Here is an 11020-nt window from a genome sequence, read left to right on the forward strand (position 1 = left end):
TTTGACCTGATACAGGTGCAGACTCTCTTAATATCGATTTCAACGACTATCTTAAAGAATGTGGAATTGTTTCACAATTTACACCTAGTAGGACACCACAAGTTAATGGTTTAGCTAAGAGGTGTAATCGAACCTCGCTTTACATGGTTCATTTCTTGATGAGTTTAGCTTCACTCTGTATATCATTTTGGGGGTATGCTTTACAGAGAGCAGCCCATATAGTCAATCTTATTTCTACCAACAAAGATCCCAAAACACCTCATGATATGTGGACAGGGAAACATCCCTCTCTCGCACATATCAAGGTCTGGGATTGTGAGGCTTTCGTTAGACGCAGGACCTAAGATAATCTGGAACCCAAAACCGAGAGATGTATTTCCAATGGTTATTCGTAGAAGCCTTTGGATACGTGTTCTACAGACCTAGTAAAAACATGGTCTTTGTAGCTCGAAGGGGAGTGTTTTGTAAGAGAGAGAGAGAGAGAGAGAGAGAGAGCTTACATCCAAAGAGGAAAATGGATGTATGTTTATCCTGAAGAAATTCACGAGTCATCCAATGAAGCAACCTATGATGAAACTTGCTCTCAAACTGAGGTTGAACCTGTTGAGCCCATTGACAATTTGTTACCTCTTCGTTTATCAAGTATAGTTAGTATGCCACCTAATTTTTATCGTTTCCATATAACAATAAACGGTGACACATTTATTAATGATAATACACTAGTAAATTTTGATAAGCTAGCTGACTACAAGGAAGTGATGGCAGGTCCTGAAGCTGCAAAATGGAAAGAGACAATGGATAACGAGATCCAATCAATGTATGATAACCAAGTGTGGACTTTGGCTGATCACACTCTTGGCCAAAATATAGTAGGGTGGAAATGGATCTTCAAGAAAAAGAACGACATGGATGGTAATGTACAGACCTTCAAGGCAAGGTTACTTGCAAAGGGTTTTACTCAAACGCAGGAGGTTGACTATAATGAGAGATTTTCACTTGTTTCCAAGATTAAGTCAATTAGGGCAATGATTTCCATAACTTCTTATGAAACTATGAAGTATGGAAAATGTATGTTAAAATTGTTTTCCTTAATGGAAAACTGACGGAGGATGTTTACATGGCTCAGCCGGGAGGTTTTCAATATGCCAAATTCTCTAATAAGGTGTGCAAGATTGAAAAGTCTATTTATATACTTAAACAAGCATCTCATAGCTGGAATCTTTGCATCCATAAAAAGCCCTAAGAGTTTGGATTCTAGAAGTGAGGATGAGTCTTGCGTGTATGTCAAAGCTAGTGGCAGTGTAGTGACCTTTCTACTTTTGTATGTTGATGACGTACTCATTATAGGAAACAATGCTCCATTTTTGCAACAAGTGAAATTTTGGCTTGGGAATGTTTCTCTATGAAGGATCTAGGAGAGGCTACTTACAATCTTGGAATAAGGATATATAGAGATAGGCAGCGACGTCTGAATAGGCTTAGCCAAAGTACTTACTTGGATAAAATATTGAAAATTGTTTAATATACAGAACTCAAGAAACGTGATTTACCCATACATCATACTCTAAAATTGAGCAAGGTTCAGATTACGAGTAGTGACAAGGAAATATATACTATGAGGCGAGTCACGTATGCTTTGACTATTGGATCGGTAAGGTGTGTTATGACTTGTACTCGACCTGATGTGGGTTATGCTTTGAGCCCGGTTACCAGATTTTAGGGAAATTATGGCATGGCTAATTGGACACCAGTGAAAAGCATTTTTAAGTATTTGCAGAAAACAAAAGATATGATCTTAGTTTTTGGTGGCCAAGATGAGCTTAAGTTAAACAGTTATTGTAATGCCCGTTTTCAAATAGATCGGAACAATAGTTATTCACAATCCGGTTGGTTTTGTCTATTGAGTGGTGGAGCCGTGACTTCGAAAAGTTCCAGGAAAAAGACGGTGGATGATTCTACTTTTGAATCAGAGTACATCGCAACAAGAAAGACGGAAAAGGAAGCAACACGGTTAATGAATTTAGTTAGAGATCGTGGAGTTGTTCCATCAATTCAATAGCCCATGGTGATATTTTGCAACAACGTGGGAGCGATTGCGTTTACCAAAGAACGAAAGTATCATGGTAGATCAAGGCACATCGAAAGGAAATAACATTATGTCAAAAACAAGGTTGAAGAAGCCGAACTCGTGGTGAATCGTGTATGATCAGAGGATAATCTTGTTGACCTTCTCATAAAGGCTTTAAGTCAGATCAAGCACTTCGAGCATTATAGGAGTTTGTACATAGTTTTGAAACAATGTAGCAATAATAAACTGTAATATAATAGTGATTAAATAACATAGATTTATTTATCTTTAAAGTGCGTGATACCATTAGTCAATTAATTTATTCTTCTCTTTCACTTTGCGTGTTTTACTTCTTGAATATTAATTTCTTCAAAAAGCCATAATTGGTCATACTTTGGGTGTAGGTATTGATTTAAGATTGTCATGAATTGCTTGTAGATTGTCGATTGGCATTAGACATTGCATAAGGATTACTACAATATTCATGAGTACTTAGAAAATAGGGATTTTGAGTATTGGTTAAACCTATTCTTAGAGATTACTTCATGGATTTAATCACGAGTAGTTAAAAGAAGATAATATCTTCTATTCTTAAAATGGAGATATATAAGACATAGCTTACAAATCTATTGTATATTGGTTTGCATGAACACATCTGTAACTAGATGTTATAAAGTGTATTTCCATGTATGACTAGATGATTAAAATGTATGATTATATAGTCAAATTTTATTCGTTCCATTTATCTATGAAGGAAAAGTGATATCTTTAGTCCCCTTGGTAATTTGATGTTAACATTATAGTGACTGGGCTAATCAGGACTAAATTGATGTGTTCAATTAGTAGTCTTATGACATCATCACAAATCGGGAAATCAGCAAAATAGAATCTTGGACCATGATATTGATTCTAATCCATGTTTGTGTCCTTACGATGTCAGAAGAACAAAGGGATAGTTGATCACATATCTAAGGGTTGCTATCTAATTTGATCAGAGTTTAGTAGTGTCTTTGGAAAACACACTTTACTCATTATTTAGAGTTATACTTATAACTATGGTTAGCCACTTATCCAAGTGGGAGACCATTGTATTAAGTGTCTAAAGTTTCAAGTTAATCGGTATAATCTTGAGGAATAAGAGGAAAGTCCTTTTTGGGTTGCCGTTATAACCATGAAACATATTGGATTGATTATGAAAGAGAAATAATTGATTTGATAATATATTATATGATTAATATATTTATTAGAATAGTAAAAAACTAACTAAGAATTAATTGGGAATTATTTCTAGGTTAATTAAAATTAATTAGAGGTATAAGGGCTGGACTGCAATTGTTCAATAGTTGAGTAAAAGAAAGGATCTAAAACCATTCAAGAGGGGGATAGTTTTAAGGAGAATCGTTTGGATTTCTAGAAGCCTCCTAGTCAGATATGGAAACAAAATTTGAATAGGAATAAAAAATTATTATTTTATTATTCAAATTTAGGGTTTCTACTTATAAATATGGGAGTTCCCTAGCCAAATACGACCTACACCCTTCACACCTTAAGAAATCAAATTTCTCCTTTCAAATCTCTCTTATATTCGATCCTACGGTTTCCTATGGTTTTGGCTATGATGCATTAGATTCTACCGCACAATTGAAGCTATGTTTTCCAAGGATACTTCAAGATGTTGATTAGATTAATTCGATTTAAGAAAATGTGTCGTTTTCTACTCATGATTTTGATTATTATAGGATTTTAGTTTGGTTTCATAAAGTATGTTTCTATTAATAGTAAAAAATCATAGATCCTTGTAGGTTGCATGTGTCCGTACGTCCTTATGTGAAATTCCTCAAGTACATGTGATTTATAACCTAAAAACCCAATAAGTATGTAAATTGACAAAGTCATGAAACGCTTTTTAGTAGATAACTCAAAATGAGAAATTGTACCCATTATGTCTGGCACCATTCTTTCTAAGACAAATTGTCCTAATTCAATGACGGATGTATGCCATGATATATATAAGGACGGATGCAACTTATACGCAGATTCTGGCCAATTGGTATCACACTAATCCTAGCGAAAAAGAATGGATTAGTGTAAAGAACATACTTATGTACTGAAAAAGAACTAAAGATATGTTCCTAGTTTATGGAGGAGTTAATGAGGAGATTGTTGTAAGATGTTACACTGATGCTAGCTTCATAATTGATCAAGATAACTCATGATCATAGTTCGAGTACGTTTTCAACCTCAATGGATGAGCCCTTTCCAAGAAGATTTCAAAGGGCGAACTAGTTGCACTTTCTACAACAAAATATAAGTATATAGTTGCATCAAAGGTAGCTCAAGAAGTTGATAGGGTGAAGAAATTCATCGGTATCAGGATGTTTTCCTAATAATAAAACACCATTGAAATATTTTTTGAGAACATTGATGTTATCTCTATCGTAAGAGACCCGACAGTCACCAACAAGACTAGACACATTCAACATAAATTCAATTTCATTCTTCATGAAGTGCACTTATTAAATATACGCATCGAAGAGGTTCATATAGACAAAAATCTAGTAGATCCATTTACGTAGCCTATTTCTAAAAAAATCTTGAAGTTCATGCATTAGGAAACAGACATTGATTAGCTAGTGATTGGATTTAAATCTACAATTTACTAATATCTCGATATTCTGAACTATGTAGCAATGAGATGTAATCTCTTTTGATATATGAGATAACTCTTTTGTATTAATGTTATTGTGTTCTATGTTAGCATGTTTTTATCCTTGATAAATTTAACTTATTCAAAACTATACATATCCAATCATAATTATGGGAGGAATTTTAAATAAATACTAATATGAATCGGATTCGTTGATTTCAAGTAGTGAAATAACAAAGTATTGCATCCAAATTCATATGTACTTGTTGGAGAAGAACTATTGGATATGACCCGCTTCAACAATGACTTCATTGATCGTTACCATAAGTTGATCTTAAACGATGGTAAATATCTTTATGTCCTTCAACCTGAGATACAAACTAAGGACTCAAGTACAGGAAATACTATGCTTTGACAGAGACAAATGTTGTTCGTAACTACATAGTTATAAAAACGATCGTATAGTATAGTATGAACTATATAAGAGAGCATATGTAGTCAATATGGGAGTTTTTCCTTTTATTTGTTGAGAGATAGACATCTAAAGTGCCTTACTTAATGTTAGACAACAAATGAAAATGATTATGTTCCATGTCTCATGTCCAACATGATGTCAGAAACAAAGAGAATCTTGATATTAAATTGTAGCTTTAAACTCATGGAATTAGATGTTGATTGATGGCACCCCTTTGTGTGTTGTTAGGGGTGGTGGCCTATTACTACACATCAACTACTATCTATGTCAATCCATAATGAATCTTATGCAAGTGGGAGATCGTTGGAATTATATGATCAAGAATCATTATAAAATGATGTTGTTGATAACATATGATCCTATAGGTCCAAATCTTAATGAATTTCTCACATATTGAATATTTGTCATAAATGTAATTATCAATAAATAAAGTGGAATCTTGTACTTAATCAGGGAAAATTATTTATAGAAAAAACTCAATATGTCAAAATGCCTTAACTAGCTATTATGTCATAAAATGTGATATTATTAGTCAAGTACATTATTTTCGGCACTTTAGATACCATTATATAGAGGGATAGGACGTTTCATGTCAACCTTCCTTTACACATATGATATTTCAAAGTAACCATTTGTTGGCATTAACTGAAAGTATGGGTTCTACCTCTTGCATGGAAGTATAAATACTTGTGTAAAGGCTTTCAGATTGGTCACTCTTTACCTTTGAAAAGAAGAAGAAACTGTGGGTCTCTTTCTCCCTAACTCTTGCTATTCTTTTGAAGCTCGCTGCAAGTGTTGGTTCGCCTTTGTGTCTCAACTTTTGTGCTTATTTGTTTTAGGCACTTAAAGGCTAAAGAAACTCAAAATACAAGAAGGGAATTAGGAATCTTGTGCCTTACTCTTGGTATTGGATACTTTTCGAGAAGATTAAGCTTCTTGTCTTTTTCCATCTATACTAACACCCTAATCCAAATTGAATTTAAAGGATCTAAAGGTTTCACTCTAAAATACCCTATGGTTGTCTTAATATCATTCTATCCTACATAAAAGGATCCTTGATGGCTCTGTTTTAAATGTTGGATTAATGTCTAAGTCCATAACTATAATTGGTAAGTCTTGACCCGACCTGGCATGGTCCATTTGGGTTGCATGGCATCATGCATTTGGATAGACTATAATGAGAGAAATAACACTTATGGTTGGTTAATATATTATAAGTTCTAATATATTAATAAGATTATTTAATTAGTATTGATCAATAATTAATCTAGTATTAATTAAGTGATCAAAAGAAGACTAATTAAATATATGGGTTGATTGTGTAAATCATCCATACTTATATAGTGGGCTAATGCTCCATGGATTGTCAAGTTGGGCTAAAACCCATAAGATGCTTCATGGATGCTCCATGGTGTATTTGTACCCATGGATCATGGAAATGAAAGGCCATGACAATTAGGGTTTACATGGTGTAACCCTAACTATATAATGATCTTATTCTTGGAGAAAATTGGCCACTATGTGTGTGATAGAAAGGGCTAGCCGACAGTGGTATCAGAGCCTATGCACTCAAGTGTATTTGTTGCAAGTCATTCCAAGTGTATTTGTTGTTGTGTGAACCATTTGAGGTGTCACACTTGGGGCACTAGGCAATCAAGCTTCATGAAGTCATTCTACATCAAAGAGGTATGTAATTCTAACTTCATATATTCATATGAATCAATGTTATTATGCTAGTTAGGATGAATACCTTGGAAAGTTCATATTTGCATGTATAATAGAGAAAACATAGATCCAAGGTATTTAGGGTTGCATGTACACTTAGGAGAGTTAGAATGCTCAAAACCCAACAGTGGTATCAGAGCCTAGGCTTGTTTTCACTTATACTTGATGTAAACTGCTTAAAAAACGAAGTTTTGTGCTGTCTGAACAGGGGACTCGACGAGTCCATTAAGGGACTCGACGAGTCCAAGACAAAATGCATCCAACTCGCCGAGTTGGTTCATGCACTCGACGAGTTGGACCCCCAAACAACATATCTTCGAGTTTTGGTGTTGGAATTGGTCTAGAATCATTACCTTTGATTGTTTTGATCTTATAAAACCTGTTTTTAATGTGGTAATGATTATGTTAAACCAATTTCAATGCTATAATCAAAGTTTCAAGTTTTATATATGTTTATGTGATTCTTGAAAAATTGTTGATTATGAATGTTCATGCTTATGAGTTTTGGTAGATCATAGGAATTATGTGCAAATTGTTTGTTAGTATAATTCTTGATCTCAATGAAATTGTATGGACTCCATAACTTGTCTTCAAGTTATGGATTACCAAAAGTTTTTTATGTTTCCTTGATTTATGAGTTAGTTTAGATTAATGAAAAATTATGTTTTAGTTGTTTTTAATCCAAATTAATCTGGAGTTAGTTCATAAAATATGTTTTTGTAACTTGTCTTCAAGTTATATGAAAAGTCATATTTATGAATCTTAAAACTCATAAAAGTGTCATAGGTTACATAAAAATGAAGAGTCTTTTTCATTTAATTATTTTATGACTCCATAACTTGTCCTCAAGTTATGGATGTTAAAGAGTCACTTCTTTAAAAGATGTCATTAAAAGATAAGGAGTTACATAAAATGAAGAGTCTTCATTTTAATGTACATAAAACTCATAAGTTATGAAATGAAAAGTCTTGAATAGTTTGAAAACTTGCCCTCAAGTTTTGGAATTTGTAAAGTTACTCTTCATGTATACTTTAATTCCAAAATTGAACCCTTAGAATTTTAAAAACTAAAATTCAAACTTTATGGACTTCATTAAATTAATTAAAGTGTTCAATTAAAAGAGTTAATAATTCCATAAAGACATGGTTTAAGTTTAATTAAATTAAGAGTATAGTTTAATTAATAGATTAAACCACTAAGTATTTTAAATGTTTAAAATACACCCTTATACTATTATTATAATTTTAATTATATAGATATGTATAAGATAAAGTCAATCTTACCATTAGTAGGCCTCATTCACGAAGTCGGTCTATAAGGGGGGTATAATGTTACTGCCTATAAAATGGCAGTTTAATGGGTGTCCACTCTCACCCACCGTTTCCTTGACTGGTGGAGGGTCATAAGCCGAACGGGTAGGAAAGGACTATAATTCTCCCTTCATTAAAAGTATAATGAAAAATACTAAGTAACTAAACACTTATAAATTCCCAATCTTAGTTACTTAGGAAAATGTGAAATAGGTGCTAACCCATGAAATTACACTTTGTACCTTACCAAGTCGATTAGTGGAGCGTGTGTGGTTAACCGACACACTAATAAGGACTAGTAAGAGTGGCAAAGGGTAACTTGACTTTATTATAGATCGGTGGAGCGTGTGTGGTTAACCGGCACATCGATTAGGTGATAAAGTTAAGTGTACCAAGTCAATTTGCATGGTTATTCACACCTTGTTTGTGATCCTCGGCATCCCAGTCACAAATTTGAGAGGACACAATCGAGATTCAAACATGCCATTGAAAGTTCAATGTATCTCAAAAGATCTAGGAGTTTCAAATCCAATTAAAACATAATTATATTTCGTTTTTCATGGTGGAAATTGGTAAATCGTCATTTACCTACCTTCAACTATTTTATAACTCGGATTACGACATCCCTCTTCCAGTTATAAATAGGTTGTTGGATCGTAGCCTTAATATTTCAAATTGGGTGTTATATTAAGGACTTTAAATCAACTAACTTGAATTTCTCCCTTATAGATGTCTAGTTTAGACAACTATGGTCTTCCCAAATCTTTAGGAACAAGCTTCCTAATGAAGATGATATCCCAAAAGGCAATCAAGGTGAAAGACTAATCCCTTTATTGAGCACTAATGGGACTGGAAATCATACTTCATTTCCTCCACCTCCTCCAATAAATCTCCATATCCCACAAGTTTCAAGACTTGATAAGTTCTAAGTCACTCAATCCCTATTGGCAAACAAAGTCTATATGTGCTTAGGTCTTGGAGATTAAGTCACATATTGACAAGCCGGGAGAGTCGGGTGTCGAAGTCTCGAAGTAGCTGGATGTTGACTTGGTTCTTCAGTCACTCCCTGATGACAGATCACGACATGACCCTTTAATGATCTTATCTATTTGGTTGGTGATGCTGAATCAACAACGATTTGGAACACTGGTAAAGCAAATTTGATTAGAAGATCGACTTCCCATAACTTCATGGACATTGACAATGGTAACACTGGAAATCCAGAAAAACTTTCTCTTCCCAATGGAAAGGGATCGGCCATAGTCAACTCGGTTGACCAAATGGTAAAGAGAAAGGCTAAGTCTGAGATAGTCCCATGTACCATTCCCAAAGAGTCCATATGTGCCTATTGCCAAAGGAAAGGGGTATTGGTTGCGAAGCTGCCGAATTTACCTGAAACCTCATAAGGATGGTAAAGTCAAAAGTTTGACTCTACTTCAGGTAAAGTCCGTTATCTAACTCTATTAAGTCTCTTTTGGAGATTCTTAATACATAATGTAATTTAATTACATTTTGATGTTTTTAAGAATCAAAGAAAAGAGAGGAAGCTTAAAGAAAGTATATGTTGTTTCTGATCACGAAGATGGATTTTGATCGCATGGTTCGGTGATCAGAATTTTGAGTCGTTACTTAAGAGTTATGATATATTGCTTAGGAATAGATAACAACAAAGTTTTCATATGAATTTGCATTGTAAGGATAAGTTTTTCCGCAAGTTTTAAAAATAAAAGAAAATTTTTGATTTTATTTATTTTAAGTATCCTTACAAAGGCATTTGTGAAAAATTGTTGTTTATATGTTTCCATTGAGAAGCAATATTGGAAAATGAATTTGATTCTTTTGTTTGTGGTAGTGTCTTAATTTATCAAATAAGGAAAAATTCTCATCACCCAAGTTTCAGTTGGATAGAAACTTGGAATCATGCAAGTTGTATTGTGTGATAAATGAGATTTTTCATCTTTGGTAAATTAAGACTAATTCCTGTTCCACATTCGCATTTGAGTCAAGCGAAGGACTAAAGGATCGGGTACATTAGGTTGTGCACTAGTCAGGTCCACCACAAAGGTTGATAAGATTATTTGTTATGATTTACTAAAGTTTAGTAAATATGATTATGCTTACAAGTTTAAGTGTAATGCTGAAACATTGGAAAAGTTTCAATATATGGCAAAATGAATAGGAAGAATCAAATAAAGCAGGAAGATAAAAGTTTCTCCAATCTGAATAGATGGGAGAGTACTTGTGTGTCTTGTTTTATGATTATCTTAGTGATTATGGATCCATATCACAATTGATCCTCTAAGGACACCTTAGTGCATTTGTTGGCTAAGGAGAGGAATCGTGAATTGTGGAAATGGTTAAATCAAAAGATAAATCATACTTCATTCCAAAATAAAATCTTAGAGTCATACTCCAAGAATGAGCCTTGAGTGACATAATCTTAAGAAAGGTTTAAAACACTTCTCAAATGTAGAGTAAAATGTTTTCTTACTGTTGTACATTTGAATTGGTAAGTTGTGATGTTTTGGATAAAACAAAGACCAACTAAGGCCAATTGTGTGAAGTGTTTGTAAAAGAATCCGCACTATCTCTTGAATATTGGGCAAGAGAGTCTTATATGTCTAAAGGACAGTGGGAGTCTAAAAGATCTTAAGATAGGTTAAAGAACTAATCAAGATATTTGTTAATCACTAGCCGACGACTTGAGGTTTGTAACCTATCGTGGTGACATATTCTTATTTCTGTGTCTATTCCAGTTAAAAGTTGACTATGCTTGTGAGTTCTATGAGTTCTCA

Source organism: Lactuca virosa, chromosome 5 (genome assembly GCF_052849685.1).
Source record: "Lactuca virosa cultivar CGN04683 chromosome 5, Lactuca_virosa_CGN04683_v6, whole genome shotgun sequence".
NCBI lineage: Eukaryota > Viridiplantae > Streptophyta > Magnoliopsida > Asterales > Asteraceae > Lactuca > Lactuca virosa.